Consider the following 9,910-nt stretch of genomic DNA (forward strand, 5'->3'; position numbering starts at 1 on the left):
CCGGACGGCGCCATGAGCGCGAGCAACCCGCCTCTCAACTCCAACCACACCTCGGGCACGGAGCACGTCTTCCAGTACTCTTACTCGGAGAGTGACCTGCTGTACACGGACTACCGGACGCCCGCGAGAGACCCCATCCCGCTGCCCAAGGCGGTCCTCTACCTGGTCATGGCGGCGCTGGTGGTGGTGGCGGTGGCGTACGCGATAGTTGGTCACCTGGTCAAAGATGTGGTTAATGACTTTGTAGGTATGTGACCCCGCTGGCGCGCGTGCATGTGTGCGCGTGGGCGTGTGTGTGTGTGTTCATGCAGAGCTCCACTGGGATCATTAAAAGAGCAAAGAAACAAGAGAGAATTTGAATCAAAGATATGTGCGAAAGGTGTAAGAGATGCATGTTTATGTTGCAGGACTTAAAGATAAATATAAAAAAGATTGGCCTTTGCCCACTTTTAATTTGAGCCTCACCTGGAGAGTTTCAAGATAGAAAACACTCTTAAACAGGAAACAGGCATCAACAAGAGGAATCCAAACATCTTAACTAATTTAGAAGTGCAGTGTCTTGGGGTCTCCTTGAAACAGCAGCAGACAGATTGTTCATTAATTGAGCATGTGTGACAGGTGACATGGGACTGCAGTCAGTAAACAGTGGGGAGTGTTTCAGAGAAGATAAATCTCAGGTGTACAGTAGCTCCGGCGTCCATATCAGCCGGTGACCTTGCGAGGGAGGCGTCCTGACAAACTACACTATCAGCACAAGTCCGTGTGAGAAATGGAGGAGGTCTGCTGCTGCTGCTGCTGTTTTTCTATTTTTGAAGAGCTTCCTGTGAGCGATGCATAATGAATGAAAGAAGGAAACAATGAGGCTATCTTTAGGTTACAGTCGGTGCTCTCGCAGCGCTGACCCGGCCCGGTCATCTGCTCGTTAAATCTGGTGGTTTTAAAGCAAAACACAAGATCTGACTCAGTGATCAGGACAGAGGAGGAGCCGCTGGAGGGCCTGAACCACCAGGGGGGCCAACGCTGTAGCCAGGGTTCAGTCAATAATTCAGTGTTTTCGTTTGTTATCAGACGCTGCAGTGCTCCAGAATTCACAAAAAATTAGGAAAATGTGATTTGAGAAAATGTGAATTTAGCTCAGATTTGGTCGGTGCATTTTGGATTTATGTGACATTTTGGGAAATGTTTGGTTTTTGGAGCATTTTTGGAGAATAAATGTGATCAGTGTACTGAGATTTACAGCAAAATGTAAACGTTTTATACCAGATATTAGATTTTCGATAATCAAATGCCCAAATCTTGTTAAATTTGCAGATTATTACCACAAAATTAGGGATGGCATTGTGGATGTGAGAATAAGTTTCAGTGGGACATTTTAACAAATTTGGGATCATTATTGTAGATTTCTGTGATTTGACGCACTGCAGCCAATTTTGGGTTCATTGAGAAGTAACCAGGAGAATTTGGGAGATCAAAAACTGTTTTTGAGAGCTGGGCTGCAACATGAAGTGGAGACAAGACATCAGAGTTAACACAAATAAAGGTTTATTGTGATTATTTACATAAAATAAGCAAAAATAGGCAACAAAGCCAGGAGTTTTTCATCTTCCTCTTCAGCCATGTCTTTATTTCCATACCTTCCCAGGTGTGGTCGGTTAGGGTGATGAAAGCCATGCACCGGCCAAATCTGTCCACGTGTCCTCTAGCATCTGTGTGCCTCCGCCCTCTTCATTTGTCTTCATCGTTTAATTAGATGCTGTGTTTCTTCTCTCTTACTTCCTGCAGGTGGCGGCAGGTCGATCGTCGCTGAAGGTGACGGTGGTGAAACCGGTGAACCAGGTAAAAAAAAAAAGAAAAGCAAAGCTCACATGGGGTCACAGTCTGCAGCACTTAGTGTGGCCACAGAGACATGCTGACCCTCCTCCTCCTCCTCTTCCTCCTCAGCTGTAAGAGCATATCTTGTCATCCTTCTTCGCCTCACCCGACCTTCCCACCTTTGCATGAAAGCTCACACGTACACACAAACACACACGGGCGACGTTGTGCGCTCGGTTCCCTCCCGGTCGTGTTGCCGAGGTGTAAATGTGGAGGATCTGTGCTCTGCGGCCGTTTTCCTTCTCACCGGTGCCGGCGAGCTGCTTCTCTCTGCTGACATCTAAAAGCAAAAGAAACTGTTGTTGTTGCAGCAAAAAAAATGACAGAAACTGTGCATGGTGGTAGACATAGAGAGCACTTATTTTACAGGAGGGTCGGGTGAAATTATGAGCCAGACAGTTTACGAGCTGGTTTCCTGCTTCGGCTTAGATTGCCGTCTATAGATGTGTGCATCCAGTTTCCTGTTCAGTTGCATGAGATAACAGTTGATGAACTGTCTTGTCAGTGTTTCATTGCACTGGTGCATCTCAACTGAGATTAAGATCCACATTCAGTTAAAAATAAAACAATTCTCCGCTGGGGAAACACCAAATTCCACCCAGGTGTTTTGCTAGATAGACATTTTGTCTTTGTGTCTGTGAATATCATTGAATCAGCGTCCAATCCTGACTGCCAGGTGATCTCAAGACTGCAAATCACACAGACTGTTCTCATAGACACTCATATCTCTCCTATTAAGGATTTTTTTAAGCTATGGGTTCCAGAAGCACTCATACTTAGGTGCTTTTGTCAAAAGCAAAAGTAAAGCTGTTTATTTTCTGTCCCTGGAGCAGCCAGTTAGCTAGCGTTCCTGTGTAACGCAGGAGCACCGGGCCACGCGTTCCACGTTGTAGGGAACTAGTTAGCTATACATCTGATTTCAGCGAGTGGAGATCATTTAGGGCAGTGGTAAATATGTGAATTCATGTCACATTATCAAATCCAGGTCCACTGCTCTCTAGTGCTGCAACTAAAATTTGTATATATATTTTTTTTTTTACGTGCAAAGCCATCTAGTGGTTACCGATGGTATTGCACCCACAACCTAACCAAATTTTCTGTGCAACCTGGCAATGTCCAGTTAGCCCTGAACGAGTCACCTGAGACATCCGTCCAACATGCACAGAATAACAAGTGATTTACAGCGAACCCACTCAAACAAGCTGCAGAAATCTCACAGTCTGGCAGATTAGCCACGGCCTTATTGATGACAGTATGTGTGAAAAGTCAGTCACTCTTTCCTGACTCTACTGTGGCACCACTTTAATTATTAATGCACCCATTAGTGTTGTTAATTAGCACTGCTTCCTTGTATTTAAACCCACAGCTCTCACCCTTTAATCGCTGCAGCAGACTGGTATTAACCAGCTTGTTTTACGATGTACTTGATTTCCTCCTTAAATTAAGTTTCACTGTAAAACAAGACGGTACTGCCCAGAATTGTTATTAACTCCTTAGTCAAATGAACGTTTTACTCCCTGGGGCTGTATGGAAGTGAAAACAGCAATCAAACTGCACAAATCTACCCCTGAAATTACAATATGTTTCTGCAAACAAGAAAATAAAAACAGGTTTAAGATTAATCTGATATTTTTAAATTGACAATCAATTTTCTGCTGAGTCACATTAGTTTAATTCTGCACCACAGCCTTGAATGCACCATTTAAGACGGGACCTTGAACGCACCATTTAAGAGGGGACTCTCTGGTCTGAGGGATCCCGTCCCGCCTTCCGTCTGCTCTCCACCGTCATCCTCAATCTCCTCATCTGACACGACGGTGATTGATGTGTCCCAGTTCAAAAAGCTCCACCGCACATGACGGGAGCCGCCGTTCGCCGGACGTCTACCCCCAGAAACAATTTTATGGTGCTTTGCCTCTAATGGAATTACAGAGGCCGAACCCATCATCGCTCTCCATCAGACAGATGAAGTTTTGTGGCCTTGTACTCTGCATGTTCTGGAGACTCGGCTTGTTTGTTTTTTTGCCGCGAGGGTGAACGTTTTTAGAGCATATCAAGTCACACTTTGTGGCTCCGCTCCTTCGAGGCTTCATCTGTGAAAGCCTGTCGATGAAACTGGAGTCAGTAACGTTGCTTTAAGGTTTAAAGAGAAAGTAAAAATCTGGAAAGTAGAAAGAATGTAGATCAAAAGTAAAGAAAAACTCATCGTATCTCCCAGTTTTGAGAGGATTCCATGGTGTTAGATCAAAAGAAGATGGAAGGAAAGAAGAATAAGTTCTAAGATGTGGTCACAGCACAGGAAAAAAGTGATAAATCCAAGTACCATGCCAAAATGAGCCAATATTACATATCAGAGAGGTGAACATCTTGGATTACAAGTTAATTTCCAGGTCCAATCAGAGTCCATGTGTTCAGAAGTGTTTTCATCAATGTATGAGACTCAGGTGTGGTTCAGTTCCTGGTTTAGTTTCAATAAATCAGGGATTTGTCTCAGTCTGATCTTCACAACACATGTTTGTGGACAAAGGAGCTTTCTGAGGAGCTCAGAGAAAGAGTTGTTGTTGCTCATCAGGCTGGAAAAGGTTCCAGAACCATCTCTAAAGAGTTTGGAACCCACAAATAATCCACAGTCAGACAGATTGAAGGCGACTGTTCCCCTCCACAGGAGTGGTCCACCAACAAAGATCACTCCATAATAGTCTGAGAGGTCCCAAAGGAACCCAGGGGAACTTCTAAGCAGCTAAAGGCCTCTCTCTCATTGGCTGATGTTAATGTTCATGAATGCTCCGTCATCAGATGTGTGCAGCTTGTTATTTTGCATGTCTTACGTCAAATGTAAAATGTTTTAAAGGGGGAAAAAATGGACGTTCTTGCTGTTTGCTGCAGAGAATATAGAGTATAAAGCTGCCCCTGGAAACACTTAGAATAAAAGGGCTTGAGGAAGAGGCTAAAGCAACAATTTAAAACAAAAATGAGTTATTAATAGAGTTCTAGTTGCATCTGTTTCCTTCTGCTGATTAACGCCCAGTCTCTCCTCAGACTGGACCTTTGGCTCTCGTCGAGTCAGCAGCCGCAACAAGACCGAGATCAACTGCATCACCAACAGCGTGAACGAGATGACCGAGCTGGGCGAGAGGCCCCGGCTGCTGGAGATGAGCTACATCTCCCTGAACAACACCAACTGCCTGGGCGCCAGCCGAGCGGAGGAGATAGTGGTCACCGTGGACGAGACGCTACAGCAGCAGCGACCCCCGGACACTCACTCTGGGACCTAACTGCAACCACCACCCCCCCAGGCCCCTGACCTTCCCTGAGAGAAACGAAGCAGCGAAACGAGCTTGCTTTTCTTGGCAAACGTGGATTTAAAAGTCTGTCGTGGATTGAAGCCGTATCCACTGGTTCCTCACCTGCAGGGTGAGCTGTGACACCTGTGTTACTGTTGGCGCAGGAGGGACTCAGATGCTGAGGCGACTGGAAGGCGTCCTGATCGCGCTGACCCCGTTTCCAAGTGATCCCTGAAGCTTTTAATGTGAAAATATGACATGCAGTTCGCTGTAAACGGTATTTAATCACCTTAAATATAAAACACACATTGGTCAGTGCTTATTGTAATATTGCCGGTAGCAGAGTTAAACACTCCACCTTCATTAAAATAGTTGCAGTTAAATGTCCCCGAGGCTTAGATATATATTAGTTTTTCTGTAATTTTTATGGAATTTGTACAAAGCACCTTAAATGCAACTCCGTCTAACGTCTCTGTGTAATAATTCTGTAATTACTGGAGGCAAAAAAAATAGTTTCATGTTGTGATGTGAAGAAGTGCACCTTTAAGAGCTGTGATTACACCTCAACGCAAAAAAAAATAAAAAATGGTCAAATATGACAGAGTGAAAGCCATCGTCACTTTTCACTCTGCTGAAGCAAAAAAAACGAAGTTTATTTCTTCACCTTTTTAATGTTTAACCCGTCATGTGAAAAGGCTTTTTGTCAAAGTGTTTACCTTTTTATTACCTCACCGTTAAGGGCTACGTTCTGCTGCCGACTCAGAGCTAATGGGACTAACTTTCCTGTGCGTTTGGGACAATATGTTGAACTGAAGGCTGGAGAGGAAGAGCATGCTCTGAATGATTATTTGTCTCACACTTATAGAGGGTAGAGAAGTCGCAGTGCACCAGTTTTAAGGGCGACACTGTGAAATGGTGTTTAATTCTGCAGGAGTGATTGATTGATGTGTAAAGGTTCAAAAAATTGCTCTTTTTTTAACTATCAATCACTGTATTCTGTTCAAATCATTGAATAAATACTCATGGATGAAATGGTGCTTTTTAATCACTTGCTTATTATTTTTAGGCCCCTGGATATGTGCATGTTTTTGCTGTTTAATAAAAACCAAGCTGGTCAGTTACGTTCTTTTGGGATTTCATTCCTTAACACCTCTGCACGCAACTGGACAGTCCTCCAACCAATCAGAGCAACAGGGTATGTGACATTTAGTGATTAAAGTATTCTCCACAAATATCTGCATCACTCTTCATTGTTTTGCATTCGGCATCTTTTACAGCAGACGTGACAGTCGACTCGAAAACAGCTCGGTTGTTCCCCAGCCGGTTTGTTGTGAACAAATACAACTCCACGGCGCTCAGGTGACTACTCTCCTGTCTGTCTGCCGCATAAAGCTCCGCCCCCAAACAATCTGATTGGCCCGGCAGAGTAGGAGCCAAACAGCAGGACACTCACACGTCAAGGAAACCAGACTGAAATAATAAAGTTCAGTTTAGTGAAAATAAAGTGAGATTTGGTCTAAAGGTGAGCATAGACAAAAGAGTAATCCAGAATAATCTGCAAAATTTAGATAAACTTTAATCATCCACAAGGGAAATTGCTTGGTCATAGTAGATTAGTTACACATAACAAAGTACAAGTAAAAAGAAAGATAAAATAAAATAGTATAAGCAAAACATATACAGAATTAGTATATGAACAAATGTTCAGGAAATAGAGACGGAAGAATATATATATTACATACATAATGATGGTACGGTGCATTAGTGTGCATTAACATGAACAACGAATGGAGTTATCTGTTGCAGAAATGTGAGTTGTTGTTGTAAAGTTGGACAGAGTAGGGGATGAATGACGTCAACTGAAATGATTCAAAAATACCAACAACCAGGGTTGTTGTTGTTGTGAGGAAATCATGACTAGAATCGTCAAGGAAACACTGAAGGACATCGGGGTAATCAAGACAACCAGCACAGAGGAATAAGATGCGTTAATTCACTGTCAGTTTAGTTCAGAAATGATCCAGATTATCCTCTGAATTCAAACGTCCTCATAATTCTTTTTCAAATTCACAGGTATTTCAGTGGCGTCCTCCTGCAGCGTTCATATTTCTGTTATCCAGACAGTGTTTCTGGGTCATTTTGGGTTTTTTAATTCAACACAATCAAAGAATTTCATGTTAAAATAGTCACCAGGTGTTTACTTCATCCCAGTTACCAGCGATATAAACACCATATATGGTAAATATTTGCTCGTTACCTTTGTTAGATTACAATTATTAATTAAAGTGCTATTTATTCCCAACAGGAACCTCACGGATGCTTAGTTTTATCATTAAACCACATAATTCATGGATGGAACTAGAGGAACATGGCCATGAAGGTGTTGTCTGCTGCAGTTTGGTTTTCCTACTGAACTCTAACGCTGCCTTGCCGTGAATTTGCCGTGGAAATGCCAACGAGGGCAAAAGGCCACGTGTGAAATTACTTCAAAAACCCACTCACCACACACTTTAAAGATTCAGACCTGCTGTCACCTCTGCAGGCTTCAAAAATATGGTTTTAATTGCAATAATAGAAAAAACTATCACTGGCTGCATATTTCTATTAATGTACAGGTACAGGATGTATCTACAATTGTACTTTGTGGCTCGCTGAGAGTTTTATGTCCTTTAAATAGACAACACGGAGGATACACTTCTGTCCAGATTAATGTCACTGAAAGATATTAACTCACTAGAGAAATATAAATATATCAAACACTTAAAACTGGAATGATTAGAATCAGTTAATGGTTCATTCAGATTTCATTACAAGATTAAAATAGCTGAATCTGCAGCAGAGGATGTACCTAATTTGACAGCTCACACATCACGACCAGCCCGTCCTAAATCTTTCGTCCCCTGGAGCTCAGTCTGAAGTGTTTCTGCCCTCCTGGATTCTGAGGACAAACTCCAGCTTTCTGCCCATGATGCAGAGCAGAGCTGCTGTCTGTCAGAGGCCTCCCACGTCAAAGAAGTGCCTGACACGGAGCTAATGAAAGGGCAGCGAGGATGGCCAGCCCCTCCGCCCGCGCAGGTAACCATCTGCTGCAAAAATCGTCCCCGTCCTCGCCCGGCGCGACCTGCTGTCACCTCTACAGCCTCGTCCCGAGAGCTGTCACCTTGCCTCACCGGTCCTGCTATTCAGCCAGCGCTTCCAGCCTCCACAGACAGGACTGAGCACGCCTCTGTGTTATCATTCGTTCATTCAGTTTATTCTCAAGCAGCTGCTCTGCGACACAACTCTTTAGAAAGGAGCAGAGCTGGTATTTCACATCTTTTGCAGTGAACACAAAAATCATGTGAGTCTCTGATCATTAACGTTTCAATCATGAGAGACTTTGTTCTGAGTGAACCATGAAGATTTCATTACATACATGATGGAAAAGTGTGAAAGTCTTTGGTGGTTAGGCCCAATAGAGATGTCAGAGATTTGGTGAGAGGATAAAACTGGAGCTCTGCATGGGACGAGGACTGGACCCTCATGTTGACCCGGACCCCAGATGTAAAGACTGGAGGGTCGCAGCAGTTCGGTTCAATAACAATACAAACTGTCTCAAGATGTTTTACAAAACCTGGTCTGAAACACCCAGAGGAAGCCTGAAGGCGACAGTGGCAAGAAAAAATACTCCCAACAGTAAGCTCCAACTGTAATGACACAGTCAGCTGATTATAAGCACTGACCTCCAGAAATTTGATCTTGATGCAAAAAAAATCTTAATTTTATGTTTGTCTAACATGGGACTATGTGCTTCAATTTAAATATTGTCCAAACAGTCACCACTCAAACTGTCTAAAAGTAACAGAAGCAGTCATTACTTTAGCTATCCATGCTGCAGTTTAGTAAATAGCATTCAAGGTTTTTTTCCACATCTTTCAAATTAACTGCGAAAGACAAAGTTAATTTATGAAAACATAGAAAAGACAGGTGGTTCAACCAAGATATTTCATTGGCTCATTAAAAGGACCAAAACTGCCCCCAAGTGGCCAAAGAGTAGAATGCAGAAATATCTCGATCTAAAAAATAAGGAAATGTGTTTGTTGATTTCTTCTGGTTCACCAAATATAAATGGTAATCATTGTTATTTTACTCCACTGCACTAAAAAAAAAAGTGTATATATATATATATATATACATATATATGTATATATTTGAAAGTAGATGGAGGAAATCAACTATAACTAAGACCTGACCCAACATATATTTTTCATCAGGTAAAATAATATTTGCTTAAAAAGTAAAAAAAATAAAAATAAATAATAATTAAATGAGTCAGGGGTTTTATAAAATAAATTAATAAAATAATAATAAAATAAAAAAAAAATGAAAAAGTTAAAATTTTAAATTCAGTCTGATAAAATTAAAATGACTGCAAGTTTAAAAAGGCATACAAAAATGGAAAAAAATTATTTTTAGGCACTCACAAGTATTAAAATGCTATTTGCTTCAAACATAATAATAGTAAGAGAATAAATCACGTCGTTAATAATTATATTATTCAATAAGCCTCATTAATATTCATGTTTTCGGTCCCACTGAGAGGCGGAGCTTCTCCAATCTTTTCGGACACACACACACGAGCCACAACCCTGGCGTTACCACAGCAACGGCCCGCTAAGCAGGGGGACGCCGTGTGCGTTTCGGCTCAGCCGATTGGTCAGCGCTGTCTGTGTTCGGTCCACATCCTCCCTTTGATTTGTTACATTTGCTGTCAC

The sequence above is a fragment of the Chelon labrosus genome (genome assembly GCF_963514085.1).
Source record: "Chelon labrosus genome assembly, chromosome: 7".
NCBI lineage: Eukaryota > Metazoa > Chordata > Actinopteri > Mugiliformes > Mugilidae > Chelon > Chelon labrosus.